At 40.9% G+C, this 15,041-nt stretch overlaps 1 long non-coding RNA gene across 1 annotated transcript; it reads right to left on the bottom strand.

Moving 5' to 3' along the window:
• Nucleotides 1-247: 247 nt before the first annotated feature.
• LOC128203472 (uncharacterized) lies at nucleotides 248-6,025 on the bottom strand. Its single transcript, XR_008255951.1, has 5 exons — nucleotides 5,883-6,025; nucleotides 1,959-2,053; nucleotides 1,364-1,494; nucleotides 792-899; nucleotides 248-340 (listed from the first exon to the last, which is right to left on the bottom strand). It is a non-coding gene; the product is annotated as an uncharacterized LOC128203472 (long non-coding RNA).
• Nucleotides 6,026-15,041: the final 9,016 nt, after the last annotated feature.

Raw genomic sequence — 15,041 nt, 5'->3', positions numbered from 1 at the left:
ACTATGTTAAGTATTAAGTTAATTGAATGAATGTATTGGACTTCTCTAAGTGAAAATCCCAACTTGCCCTAAATTGCAATTTCTAACCGGACGCTGACACTGGGGTGAGTAGTATAGCCCTCCTAATTCTTCGAATAATCGAGCTAAAAACTATATTCCAAGGCTTATCATAAAACAATTTTTTTTTGCAATTTTGCTCAAATATCAGGCACAAATTTATCTCATATTATAAGAAAGATAAGTGTACCTATTTCAGTCCCTGGTTGATCAACGGAGGCATCCACATCATCAGCATCCACATCATCAGTATCATCAGTATTCACATCATGGCACTGTCCAGCTGCAATACAAAAACATCACATCACTGAAAAGTGACAGAAGCATCAAAAACAAAACAAGACTATACATTATGGTATTTACCATGGAAGAAAAACTACTGAATACAGTGCAGTGTGAATGACCTCCAACTGAGGACAATTCTAGCACAAACACCTCCAATTGAGGACAAGTTAATACCTTTGGACAACACATAAAACTATTTCATAAATATCTCTAGCATTTAATTCCTTTAACTCTAGGCACTTCAAACAGTTCTGTCTCATAAGATAGGAGGGACCTCTACTGAAAGTATTTGATAGAAACCCCACTGAAGACCAATATCAAAACACTGCAACTTCTAGTTAAGAAAAAAACTATATTCCTCTAGGCTTATACTAGAACAAAAAATAATTGAAATATTACTTTAATTACAGGCACCCATTCATCTTATATTATAAGAAAGATTAAAGAACCTATTTCAGTCCCTGGTTGATCAACGGAGGCATCAACATTATCAACATCCACATCATCAGCATCCCCATCATCAGTATCAACAGTATTCACATCATGGCACTGTCCAGCTGCAATACAAAAACATCACATCACTGAAAAGTGACAAAAGCATCAAAAACAGAACAAAATTATACATTATGGTATTTACCATGGAAGAAAAACTACTGAATACAGTGCAGTGTGAATGACCTCCAACTGAGGACAATTCTAGCACAAACACCTCCAATTGAGGACAAGTTAATACCTTTGGACAACACATAAAACTATTTCATAAATATCTCTAGCATTTAATTCCTTTTATGCTAGGAACTTCAACGTCAGTTCAGTTTCATAAGACTGGAGACACCTCTACTTAAAGTGTTTTATAGCAAACCCACTGACGACCAATATTTAACACTTTGCAACTGTTAGACCTTTAAGAAAAAAACTAAATTTCAAGGCTTATAATGGAACAAAATTAAATTGCAATTTTACTTAAATATCAGGCAACCATTCATCTCATATAAGTAGAAAGGTAAGTGAAAAAGCGTACCTTTATTAGTCCCTGGTTGATCATCCGGGGCATCTACATCATCAATATCCACATTATCAGCATAATATCATCAGTATGAACAGTATCCACATCATCAGTATGAACAGTATCCACATCATGGCACTGTCCAGCTGCAATACAAAAAATCACATCACTGAAAAGTGACAGAAGCATCAAAAACAGAGCAAGATTATACATTATGGTATTTACCATAGAAGAAAAACTACTGAATACAGTACAGTGTGAATGACCTCCAACTGAGGACAATTCTAGCACAAACACCTCCAATTGAGGACAAATTAATACCTTTGGACAACACATACAACTATTTCGTATAAGTCTCTAGTATCTAATTCCTTTAACTCTAGGCACTTCAAACAGTTCTGTCTCATAAGATAGGAGGGACCTCTACTGAAAGTATTTGATAGAAACCCCACTGAAGACCAATACCAAAACACTGCAACTTAAACACTGCAACTTCTAGTTAAGAAAAAAACTATATTCCTCTAGGCTTATACTAGAACAAAATATAATTGCAATTTTACTCCAATAACAGGCACCCATTCATCTTATATTATAAGAAAGATTAAAGTACCTATTTCAGTCCGGAGGCATCCACATTATCATCATCCACATCATCAGCATCCACATCATCAGTATCAACAGTATTCACATCATGGCAATGTTCAGCTGCAATACAAAAACATCACATCACTGAAAAGTGACAGAAGCATCAAAAACAGAACAAGACTATACATTATGGTATTTAACATGGAAGAAAAACTACTGAATATAGTGCAGTGTGAATGACCTCCAACTGAGGACAATTCTAGCACAAACACCTCCAATTGAGGACAAGTTGAACAACACATACAAAACTATTTCTTAAATATCTCTGGTATAAAATTTCATTTAAGCTAAGCACTTCAACCAGTTTTGTCTCATAAAACTTGAGGCACGTTTACTGGAAGTTCTTTATAGCACACCCACTGACAACCAATATTATAACACTTTGCAACTCCTAGTTAAGAAAAACACACCATATTTCAAGCGTATCAAAGACAACAAAAATCTTCAATCACTTACGCTTTCTCAAACCAGGGGACAATTCAATACAATTTAACAGAGCAACCTTGGAGTTTACCAATTGCACTGACGGCAAATAAAAACTTTCTAGTAATTTTAATTGTAAACAAAACATGTACGTTATACCAAAGAATTACTCTGTATTTAAAATAAAGGTCGGGGCATGATGGTGAACAAGCATGCAAAGTTTCAAAGCCAGATGTCAATGGACTTTGAAAATATTTGAGGTGGTACGTAAACTTTAACGTAAATTCTAAGAAGAAAAAGGGGCATAATTTTCTCAAAATGCTTGATAAAGTTACCTCTTCCTGTGTACAGGTTGGGGGAATGATGGTGAACAAGCGTGCAAAGTTTCGAAGCCATATGTCAATGGACTTTGAAAATATTTGAGGTGGTACACAAACTTTAATATAAGTGGTTACGCCAACACTGCTGCCGACGCTCGGGTGACTAGGATAGCTCTCCTTATTCTTTGAATAGTCAAGCTAAAAAATCATTGGTTAACACCTTATGCTGGGGCCTGAACTATAACTTTCTGCCAACAAAGTTATGTCCTGTTATACATGTAAAATAGGTGAGTATGTATTTTCCCCAATTCTGCGACAATATTTTCCTTTAGATTGTCCTATTTATGAAAAAACATTTGATAGAAATCAGGTAAGAATTGGCCAAGAAAAAAACTTTGTCTGCAATAAAATAATTAATTATGCCTCCACTAGAATATGTGAATGCAAATGTTTATATGGCACATTATCACTTACATTCATTTCTACTTTGATAATAATTATATTTTGCTTTTTTTTTTAATTATGCTTCCTTGTTTTAAACAGTATTCTATTTTACAATCAATTATTGGTTACAATCAATTGATTAGATATTGGCTGTAATTGGAAAGCTGTTGCTATTTATATACTGTTTAACTGTTATATATAACAGTAAGTCACTCTAAGATGAATTTTATGTATTTTATCGGATATACATGGTAAAGACTGATTTAGACTCTTAGATTGTTTTTTAAAAGAAATAAAAAATAAACATTATATCATATCTTGCTTTCAACCGGCTAGTGGTAACATTCAATCGTATTTGGAGTTTTTTTATAAAGATGAAATTAAACAAAATGTACGCCGTTAAATATGATATTGTTTTGGACTTCTGCTACATTAACAATAAATCTGACTGCAAAACAACCATGTATCTTAAAGATAAGTGTTTAACATCACATCAGTTCACATACAACTTCTGAGCATAAGCGACAGTAAATTTTGGACATATAGATCTATATAATTTTGATTTTTGATTGTTTTAATTCCTTATGACCACACTTGACTTAAACATTAACATTAGAAAGTTAAGGTTAGTCACTGTACCCTAAACAGAATAATTTTGCATTCACAGTCACCTTAACATAAAAAAACATAATCGGGTCATGATTCTTTGTCGGTAGGGTTTGGTTGTCTTGAAAACCTATTCAAATCATAGTGTAGTTTATTTTTCAGAGGGCTACAAGTTTGCTAACAGAAGTCGTACCAACACAAACTCGCACCAATACGAGTCGTGCAATATACGGACAGGTCGCCCCACATATGTATTATATAGGCGGTATGGGTAGATTCATATAAGTAGCTTGTCATATAGACTTTATATTAATTTACCATCATCAATTCTTAATCAATAAAATACCTTTAAAAAAGATATCCAATAAATATTGTAAAATTTGACAGAAATAATATGTACTACCGTATATAATCCATATGCGGGGCGACTTCTCTCTATATATGGTGAGACTTCATAGAAGTACTAGTTTGTGTTGGTACGACGGCTCTTGTAATCATGTGTTTGATGAAGTTCATGCATGGTTGTTAGCTACAAGCATGATTGTATGCTAGTCTAAAAAAATAGACGTGTTATACAGGATTCTTCCAATACCTAACGTCTAAACGGGTTTGTGCAAAAACAGGGGGTTTTTGACACGTATTGAAATTTTATTTCGAGAAGAATTTTATGTTTGAAATAGGTAATAAAGGTTTATATTCATATTTTACCATGTAACTTGTGCAAATATATTTTGCACAGAAAAGCATTAAATTGCAATAAAACGAAACTTGACTAACACAGACTACAATTATGCCAAGCTTAACAACAATGCGTTGTTAAATTAAACCACAAAGGTTACACTTGAATTATTTTTAGACAATACCATTCTCTTATTACACTTAATGCACCAGTCAATTGTAACCTCGCCCCCCCCCCCCCCAGGTCCGGGGGTATACCGGGGATAGCCGGGGAAAAGGGTTGTGTTTTTATTTTCCAGGTGCCCCCGCAGGGCCGGGTGACCGCGATGGTTTAGTCATAACGGCAAATTTAGCGGAGATTGGGCCTTATATAGAGTCTCTGGGGTGCGGGGGCATTTGGTCGGCGTTTAACAATCAGTTCGTCCCCGCAAGGCGAGGATTTTGCCCGGTGTTTGCTGGAATGAAAGTCAAAGTCCCGGCTATTCCATTGGACCTGGGGGGGGGGACCGTGGTTACAATTGGCTGGTGCATAAGTGTTTCATGAAACCAGTCATCGATATTAGACTTTTGGATGAACAAGCCTGAATTCTTAAACTTTTGCTTGGCATCATTTTTTTTAACAAGCCCTGCGCCCTGTATATAAAATTCAGAATTTTAACAAGCCCGGAAGACATTTTTCCAATGCAGGGGTTGCTAATTCATACTGATCTGTCAACAAAGCATCACCAATTTAAACTACCTAGCAGGTGCCCTTTATCTTTCCACTCAATAAACTTAGCGCTGGGCTCTGTCATTCTTGGCTAGGAAAACAACAGGTGGGACATGGACGCTTAGAGTCGCCAAATAAAAACCGTCTCTGAAGACTGAAGCTATCATTCATTAACGACAACGTACAATTATTTGGACTAAGATGTATGCTATTAAGCATAATGCTTTAATGCACTGCTTTTGTTGATACATAAGCTTTAATAAATTAAACCATTCAAAAATAACTACTGGCGAATAGCTGGTGTTTAAACATAACAGCTGACCAACTTAAATCTTGTTTTGTTCATTTTTACAAGAATACTGTACACTGAATGTCTCCGAAAACTCGTGTTGACATATAATAATTCTTTAAATTAGCATAAAAAATGTAATAAATTTCTATTTCAAAGAAAAGTATATAGTTTCTTATATAAACAGCTAATGGGCACATCATAATTGTAGAAACCATCACTGTATCTTCATTTTAATGGAATTTTCCGTTTCCGGGTCAGACATCGCGAAAACATATGACATTCTCAAAAATCAATCGAAGTAAACAACGTCTGGTCATGGCCGTATCATACTGATAAGATAACACCTTTAAACATATATTTTACGATAAAATATTGTTATAAAGTAAATTAACAATTGAAAACAGATGTTTCACTCACTTGATGATGCGCGTAACACCGCCAATCGAGACCACTGGAGTGTGACCAAAAAAGAGGCAAAAAATGGAAATTTACGGACGGTCACGCACTTCCCATACACTTGACCCTTCTGACCTCCAACTGAGGACAGGCCATTTTTATGATTTTATTTTTCGTTTCAAGTCATAAAACGAACTTTGAGACTACCTTAAAAAAATGCCAAATGAGACCGTCCTCAGTTGGCGGTAATGGTCTCAATCGTTGCTGTTATTTCTAAGGATTGTCCTCAGTTGGCGGTGTGTGCAAACCCACGCACGCACGCACGCACGCACGCACGCACTCACACACACACACACACACACACACACACACACTAGTTGATGATAATATTGAAATGGATTGGAACGGCTACATAGCTTATAGAGTTCATCAGCACAGGAATAAAATTTCTCGTTTACCAGAAAAAAGTGCATGCTTGACCATTAGACGATACATGTTTTCTGCGAGAACGAATGTTACTTATGCCAAATAACAGAACTAAGGATTGTGTGTTTAGATAAAGGTTCGATAGTTCTAACACGATGTATAATGGATACAAATTTAAGCACAAGTTATTGTATAAAGCATATATAAATAGGGAATGGAAATATATCTAGGAATAATAGAACTTAAGTCCATACCATATGGGGATACTTTGCCAGTCAGGTAATGATCAGAATCGTTTCGAGTCCTGTATGAATTTATGAACAATATGAAATATTTTGGAGTTGTTCTCGTTGTTTAATTTATTTAAATGTAATCCGTAATAAGAAAGGCTCGGGTGACCATCCTCAGCGTATTAGGGGTGTTATCGGGGTCAATGTTGTGCGTAAACTATTCCGGGGACTCTCCGCGTTGCTTTAGAATGTAACTCTGGCTGCATGAGCAATGTAATCCGGAATATAAAAATATGGGTCGGGTGACCATCCTCAGCGTATTAGAGGTGTAAATTAGTATTCGGGGTCATTGTTGTGCTTAAACTGCTCCCGGGACTGTCCGTGTTGCTTTAAAATGTAAAATGGCTGCATGAGCAATGTAATCCGGAATATAGAAATGGGGGTCTGGTGACCATCCTCAGCTTATTAGAGGTGTAAATTAGTATTCGGGGTCATTGTTGTGCGTAAACTATTCCGGGGACTCTCCGCGTTGCTTTAGAAAGCAACTCTGGCTGCATGAGCAATGTAATTCAAAATAATAAAATGGGGTCGGGTAATCATCATCAGCGCATTAGGTGTGTAAATCGGTGTTTAGGGTCATTGTTGTGCGTAAACTGTTCTGTTGACGCTTCGCGTTGCTGTAGAATGTAACTCTGGCTGCATGAGCAATGTTATCCGAAATAATAAATAGGTCGGGTGACCATCCTAAGCGTATTAAGGGTGTTAATCAGTATTCGGGGTCATTGTTGTGCGTAAACTGTTCCTGAGACTGTCCGCGTTGCTTTAGAAAGCAACTCGGGCTGCATTAGCAATGTAATCAGAAATAGAAAAAAATGCGGAGTCGGGTAACCATCTTAAGCGTATTAAGGCTTTAAATCAATATTCGGGGTCATTGTTGTGCGTAAACTGTTCCGCGGACTGTCCTCGTTGCTTTAGAATGCAACTCTGACTGCATGAGCAATGTAATCCGAAATAAAAACAATGGGGTCAGGTGACCATCCTCAGCGTATAAGGGGTGTAAATCATTATTCGGGGTCATTGTTGTGCGTAAACTGTTCCGGAGACTGTCCGCGTAGCTTTAGAATGCAAATCTGGCTGCATGTGCAATGTAATTCGGAATATAAAAACGGGGGTCGGGTGACCATCCTCACCGGATTAGGGGTTAAAATCAATATTCGGGGTCATTTTTGTGCGTAAACTGTTCCAGGGACTGTCCGCGTTGCTTTAGAATGAAAGTTGGCTCCATTACCAATTTTATCCGAAATAAAAACAAATGGGGGTAGAAAGTCCATACTCAGCGTATTTAGGGGTGTTAATCGGAATTCGGGGTCATTGTTGTGCGTAAACTGTTCCGGCGACAGTCAGCGTTGCTTTAGAACGCAACTGAAGCTGCAAGAGCAATGTTATCCTGAATATCAAAATGGGGGTCGAGTGATCATCCTCAGCGTATTGGGGTGTAAATCATTATTCGGGGTCATTGTTGTGCGTAAACTGTTTCGGGGACTGTCCGAGTTGCTGTAAAATGCATGTTTGGCTGCATAAACAATGCAATCAGGAATATGAAAATGGGGATCGGATGACAATCCTCAGCGTATAAGGGGTGAAAATCTGTGCGTTAACTGTTCCGGGGACTGTCCGTGTTGCGTAAGAATGCAACTCTGGCTGCATAAGCAATGTTATACGAAATGAAAAATGGGTGTCGGATGACCATCTTTAGCATATTAGGGGTGTAAATGAATACTCGGGGTCATTGTTTTGCGTAAAACTGTCCCGGGGACCGTCCGTGTTGGTTGAGAATGCAACTCTGGCTGCATGAGCGATGTTATCCGAAATGAAAAAAATGCGGGGTCAGGTGACCATCCTCAGTGTATTAGGGGTGTAAATCAGTATTCGGGGTCATTGTAGTGCGTGAACTGTTCAGAGACTGTCTGCATTGCTTTAGAATGCAACTCTGGCTGCATGAGCAATGTAATAATCTTTTATGACAAGTGGGGGTAGGAGGTCCATACACCCACCGTATTAGGGGTGTAAATCAGAATTCGGGGTCATTGTTGCGTGTAAACTGTTTTGACGTCAATCTACGTTGCTTTAGAATGTAATTCTGGCTGCATGTGAAATGTAATCCGAAAAAAAAGTAAGGATTGTGTGACCATCCTGAGCGTAGTAGGTGTGTAAATAATGCCATTCCGACTGCATGAGTGATGTAATCCGAAAAAAAAGTGGGTCGGGTGACCATTCTCAGCGTATTAGGGGTGTAAATAAGTTCCGCGTTGCTTTAGAATGCCATTCCGGCTGCATGAGTGATGTAATCCGAAAAAAATGTGGGTCGGGTGACCATCCTCAGCGTATAAGGGGTGTAAATCAGTATTTGGGGTCATTGTTTTGCGAAAAACTGTTAAGAAGACTGTCCGCGTTGCTGTATAATGCAACTCAGGCTGCCGGAGCAATGTAATTCGGAATAAAAATGTGGGGATCGGGTGACCATTCTCAGCGTATTAAATCAGGATTCGAGGTCATTGTTGTGCGTAAGAATGTTGAAGAGATGTCCGCGTTGCTGTAGAATGCAACTCTGGCAATACGATTAATGTAATCCGGAATAATAAAATGGGTGTCGGTCGACCATCCTTAGCACATTAGGGGTGTTATTCAGTATTTATGGTCATTGTTGTGCGTAAACTGTTCCGGGGAATGTCCGCGTTGCTAAAGAATGCCATGCTGGCTGCATTATCACTGCAATCAGAAATACAAAATGGTGGTCTGGTGACCATCATCAGCGAATTACGGGTGTTAATTATTTTTCGGGGTTATTTTCGGTGAAAAAAATTGGTGGTCGGGTGACACTCGGCAAAGCGTATCAGGGGCGCAATTCAGGATTCGGGGTTCAAGATGTGCGTAAAAGATTCAGGGTACTGTCTGCATGGCTTAAGATTGCTACTCTGCTTGCATTAGCATTGTAATACGGAGAAAAAAAAATGGTGGTCCGGTGACCCTTGGAACAGCGTATCAGGGGCACAATTCAAAATCGGGGTTCAAGATGTGTGTAAAAAGTTTAGGGTACTGTCCGCATGGCTGAAGATTGTCACTCTGCTTGCATTAGCACTGTGATATGGAGTAAAAAAGGGTGATCGGGTTACCCTCGGCACAGCGTATCAGGGGCGCAATTCAGGATTCGGTGTTCAATATGTGCGTAAAAGTTTCAGGGAATTGTCCGCATGGCTTCAGATTGCCACTCTGCTTGTATTAGCACTGTAATATAGAGAAAAAAGAATGTTATCGGTTGACCCTTGGCACAGCGTATCAGGGGCACAATTCAGGATTCGGGGTTCAAGATGATCGTAAAAAGTTCAGGGTACTGTCCGCGTGGCTTCAAACAATTTTGGTGGTCGGGTGACACTCGGCACAGCGTATTAGGAGCGCAATTCAGGATTCGGAGTTCAAGATGTGCGTAAAAGGTTCAGGGTACTGTCCGCATGGCTTAAGATTAACACTCTGCTTGCATCAGTACTGTAATAAGGAGCAAAAACAAATAATGGTCGGGTGACCCTCGGCACAGCGTATCAAGGGCGCAATTCAGGATTCGAGGTTCAAGATGTGCGTAAAAGGTTCAGGGTACTGTCCGCATGACTTTAGATTGCCAATATGCTTGCAATAGCACTGTAATACGGAGCAAAAAAAATAGTGGTCGGGTGACCCTCTGCACAGCGTATCAGAGGCGCAATTCAGGATAATGGGTTAAAGATGTGCGTAAACGGTTCAGGGTACTGTCCGCATGGCTTAAGTCTGCCACTCTGCTGGTATTAGCACTGTAATACGTAGGAAAAAAATGGTGGTCGAGTGACCCTCGGCACAGCATATCAGGGGCGCAATTCAGGATTCGTGGTTCCTTATTTGCGTAAAAGGTTCAAAGTACTGTCCGCATAACTCTATAATGCCACTCTGCTTGCATTAGCACTGTAGTACGGAGAAAAAAACAATGTGGTCGGGTTACCCTCCGCACAGCGTATCAGGGGTGCAATTCAGGATTAGGGCTTCAAGATGTGCGTAAAAAGATCAGGGTACTTTCCGCATGGCTGAAGATTGCCACTCTGCTTGCATTAGCACTGTAATACGGTGAAAAAAAGTTTGGTTGTCGGGTAACCCTCGGCTCAGCGTATCAGGGGCGCAATTCAGGATTCGTGGTTCAAGATGTGCGTAAAAGGTTCAGTGTACTGTCCGCATGGCATAGATTGCCACTTTGCTTGCATTACCACTGTAATACGGTGGAAAAAGGGGTTGTCGGGTGACCCTCGGCACAGCGTATCAGGGGCGCAATTCAGGATTCGGGGTTCAAGATGTGCGTAAAAGTTTCAGGGTACTGTCCGCATGGCTTTAGATTGCCACTCTGCTTGCATGAGCACTGTATTGCGGTGAAAAAAAGTTGACGGGTGGCACTCGGCACAGCGTAACTGGGTCTTATTTCAGGATTCGGGGTTCAAGATGTACGTAAAAAGTTCAGGGTACTGTCCGCATGGCTTTAGATTGTCATTCTACTTGTATTAGCACTGTAATATGGAGAAAAAAAAAAGTTGGGTAACCCTCAGCACAGCGAATCAGGTGCACAATTCAGGAATCGGGGTTAAAGATGTGCGTAAAAGGTTCAGGGTACTGTCCTCATGGCTTAAGATTGCTACTCTGCTTGTATTAGCACTGTAACACGGAGAAAAAAATGGTGGTATGGTGACCCTCGGCACAGCGTGTCAGGGGCACAATTCAGGATTCGGGGTTCAAGATGTGCGTAAAAGATTCAGGGTAATGTCCGCATGGCTTAAAATTGCCACTCTGCTTGCATTAGCACCGTAATACGAAGAAAAGATTCTTGTGGTCGGGTGACACTTGGCAAAGCGTATCAGGTGCGCAATTCAGGATTCGGGGCTTTAAATGTGCGTAAAAAGTTCAGTTTACTGTCCGCATGGCTTAAGATTGCCACTCTGCTTGCATTAGCACTGTAATTCACAGCAAAACAATTGGTGGTCGGGTGACACTCGGCACAGCGTATCAGGGTCGCAATTCAGGATTAGGGATTGAAGATGTGCGTAAGATGTTCAGGGTATTGTCTATATGGCTTTAGATTGCTATTTTGCTTGTATTAGCACTGTAATGCGGAGAGAAAAAAAGTGTGTCGGTGACCCTCGGCACAGAGTATCAGGGGCGCAAATCAGGATTTGGGGTTCAAGATGTGCGTAAAAGGTTCAGGGTAATATCCGCATGGCTTTAGATTGCCAAATTTCTTGTATTAGCACTGTAATACTAAGAACAAAAACGGTTGTCGGGTGAACCTCGGCATAGCGCATCAGGGGCGCAGTTGTAAATTTTGTATTCAAGATGTGCGTAAAAGTTTCAGGGTACTGTCCGCATGGCTTTAGATTGCCACTCTATTTGTATTAGCACTGTAATACGGTGAAAACAAATTTGGTTGTCGGGTTACCCTCGGCACAGCGTATCAGGGGCGCAATTCAGGTTTAGGGGTTCAAGATGTTCGTAAAAGGTTCAGGGTACTGTCTGCATGGCTTTAGATTGCCACTCTGCTTGCATTACGACTGTAAGACGGAGAGAATAAATGGTGGCCGGGTGACCCTCGGCACAGCGTATAAGGGGCGCAATTCAGGATTCGGGGTTCAAGATGTGCGTAAAAATTTAAGGGTACTGTCCGCATGGCTTATGATTGCCACTCTGCGTGCAATAGCACTGTAGTACGGAGAAAAATATTTGATGGTCGAGTGACCCACGGCACAGCGTATCAGGGGCGCAATTCAGGATTCGGATTTCAAGATGTGCGTAAAAAGTTAAGGGTACTGTTCGCATGGCTTATGATTGCCACTCTGCTTGCAATAGCACTGTAGTACGGAGAAAAAATTTTGGTGGTCGAGTGACCCTCGGCACAGCGTATCATGGGCGCAATTCAGGATTCGGGGTTCAAGTTGTACGTAAAAGGTTCAGGGTATTATCCGCATGGCTTTAGATTACCACTCTGCTTGCATTAGCACTGTTATAAAGAGAAATAATTGTTTTGGTCGGGTGACCCACCAAACAGCGTAACAGGGGCACAATTCAGGATTCTGGATTGAAGATGTGCGTAAAAAGTTCAGGGTACTGTCAGTAAGGCTTAGGAATGGACACGTTCCTTGTATTAGCACTGTAATACGGACAAAAACAAATTGGTGGTCGGGTAACTCTCGGCAGAGCGTATCAGGGGCGCAATTCAGGATTCGAAGTTCAAGATGTGCGCAAAAGGTTCAGGGTTCTGTCCGCATGGCTTAAGATTGCCACTCTGGTTGAACTAGCACTGTAATACGAAGAATTAAATGGTGGTCGGGTGACCCTCGGCACAGCGTATCAGGTATGCAATTCAGGATTCTGGGTGCAAGATGTGCGTAAAAGGTTCAGTGTACTGTCCGCATGGCTTAAGATTGCCACTCTGCTTGAATTAGCACTGTAATACGGAGAACAAATTTTGGTAGTCGGTTAACCCTCGGGACAATGTATCAGGGGCGAAATTCAGGATTTGGGGTTCAAGATGTGCGTTAAAAGGTTCAAGATACTGTACGCATGGCTTTAGATTGCCTCTCTGCATGCATAAGCACTTTAATACGGAGACAAAAAATGGTGGTCGGGTGACCCTCGGCACAGCGTATCAGGGGCGCAATTCAGGATTCGTTGTTCCAGATATGCGTAAAAGGTTCAGGATACTGTCCGCATGGCTTTAGATTGTAACTCTGCTTGCATTAGCACTGCAATACGGAAAAAACAATTTGGTGATCGGTTAACCCTCGGCACAGTGTGTCAGGGGCGCAATTCAGGATTCGAGGTTCAAGATGTGCGTAAAAGGTTCAATGCACTGTCAGTATGGCTTTAGATTGCCACTTTGCTTTTATTAACACTGTAAAACGGAGAAAAAAAAATTGGTTGTCGGGTGACCAACGGCACAGCGTATCAGGTATGCAATTCAGGATTCGGGGTTCAAGATGTGCATGAAAGGTTAAGGGTACTGTCCGCATGGCTTTAGATTGCCACTTTGCTTGTATAAGCACTGTTATACGGAGAAAAAAAAATGGTGGTCGGGTGACCATCGGTCCAGTGTATCATGGGCGCAATTCAAGATTCTGGGTTCAAGACGTGCATAAAAGATTCAGGGTACTGTCTGCATGCCTAAAGATTGCCACTCTGCTTGAATTAACACTTTAATACGGAGACAAAAAATGGAGGTCGGATGACCCTCGGCACAGCGTATCAGGGGCGCAATTCAGGATTCGTTCTTTCAGATATGCGTAAAAGGTTCAGGGTACTGTCCGCATGGCTTTAGATTGTAACTCTGATTGCATTAGTACTGTTATACGGAGAAAAAAAAATTGGTGGTCGAGTGAACCTCGAAACAGCGTATCAGTTGCGCAATTCATGATTCGGGTTCAAGATGTGCGTAGAAATTTCAGGGTACTGTCCTTATGACTTAAGATTGTCACTATACTTGAATTAGCACTCTACTACGGTAACATAAATTTGGTGGTCGGGTGACCCTCGGCACAGCGAATCAGGGGCGGAATTCATGATTCGGGGTTCAAGATGTGCGTAAAAGGTTCAGGGTATTGTCCGCATTGATTAAGATTGCAACTTTGCTTGTATTAGTACTGTTATACTGAGGGAAAAATGGTGGTCGGGTGACCCTCGGGACAGCGTATCAGGGGCGCAATTTAGGATTCGGGGTTCAAAATGTGCGTAAAAGGTTCAGAGCAATGTCTGCATGGCTTAAGATTGCCACTCTGCTTGCATTAGCCCTGTAATATGGAGAAAAAATAATGTGGTCGGGTGACCCTCGGCACAGCAAATCAGGTGCGGAATTCAAGATTCGGGGTTCAAGATGTGCGTAAAAGGTTAAGGGTGCTGTCCGCATGGCTTAAGAGTGCCACTCTGCTTGTATTAGCACTGTGATACGTTAAAAAATGTGGTCGGGTGACATTTGGCACAGCGTCTAAGGGGCACAATTCAGGATTCGTGGTTCAAGATGTGCATAAAAGGTTCAGGGCAAAGCGTTTCGGGGCGCAATTCAGGATTCGTGGTTCAAGATTGCGTATAAGGTTCAGGGTACTTTCCGTATGCCTTAAGATTGCCACTTTTGCTTGCATTACCAATGTAATACGGAGATATACAATTTGGTGGTCGGGTGACCCTCGGCACAGCATATCAGGGGCACAATTCAGGATTCGGAGTTGAAGATGTGCGTAAAAGGTTCAGGGTCCTATCCGCATGGCTTAAGAAAACCGCTCTGCTTGCTTTAACACTGTAATACGGAGAAAATCTTTTGGTGGTCATGTGACCTTCGGCACAGCGTATCAGGGGCTCAATTTAGGATTCGGAATTCAAGATGTGAGTAAAAGGTTAATGGTACTGCTCGCATGGCTTTAGATTGCCACTCTGTTTGTATTAGCACGGTAATACGGAGAAACAATTTGGG

The sequence above is a fragment of the Mya arenaria genome, chromosome 9, assembly GCF_026914265.1.
Source record: "Mya arenaria isolate MELC-2E11 chromosome 9, ASM2691426v1".
NCBI classification, from domain to species: domain Eukaryota; kingdom Metazoa; phylum Mollusca; class Bivalvia; order Myida; family Myidae; genus Mya; species Mya arenaria.
This window is presented reverse-complemented; position numbering and strand designations above follow the sequence as displayed.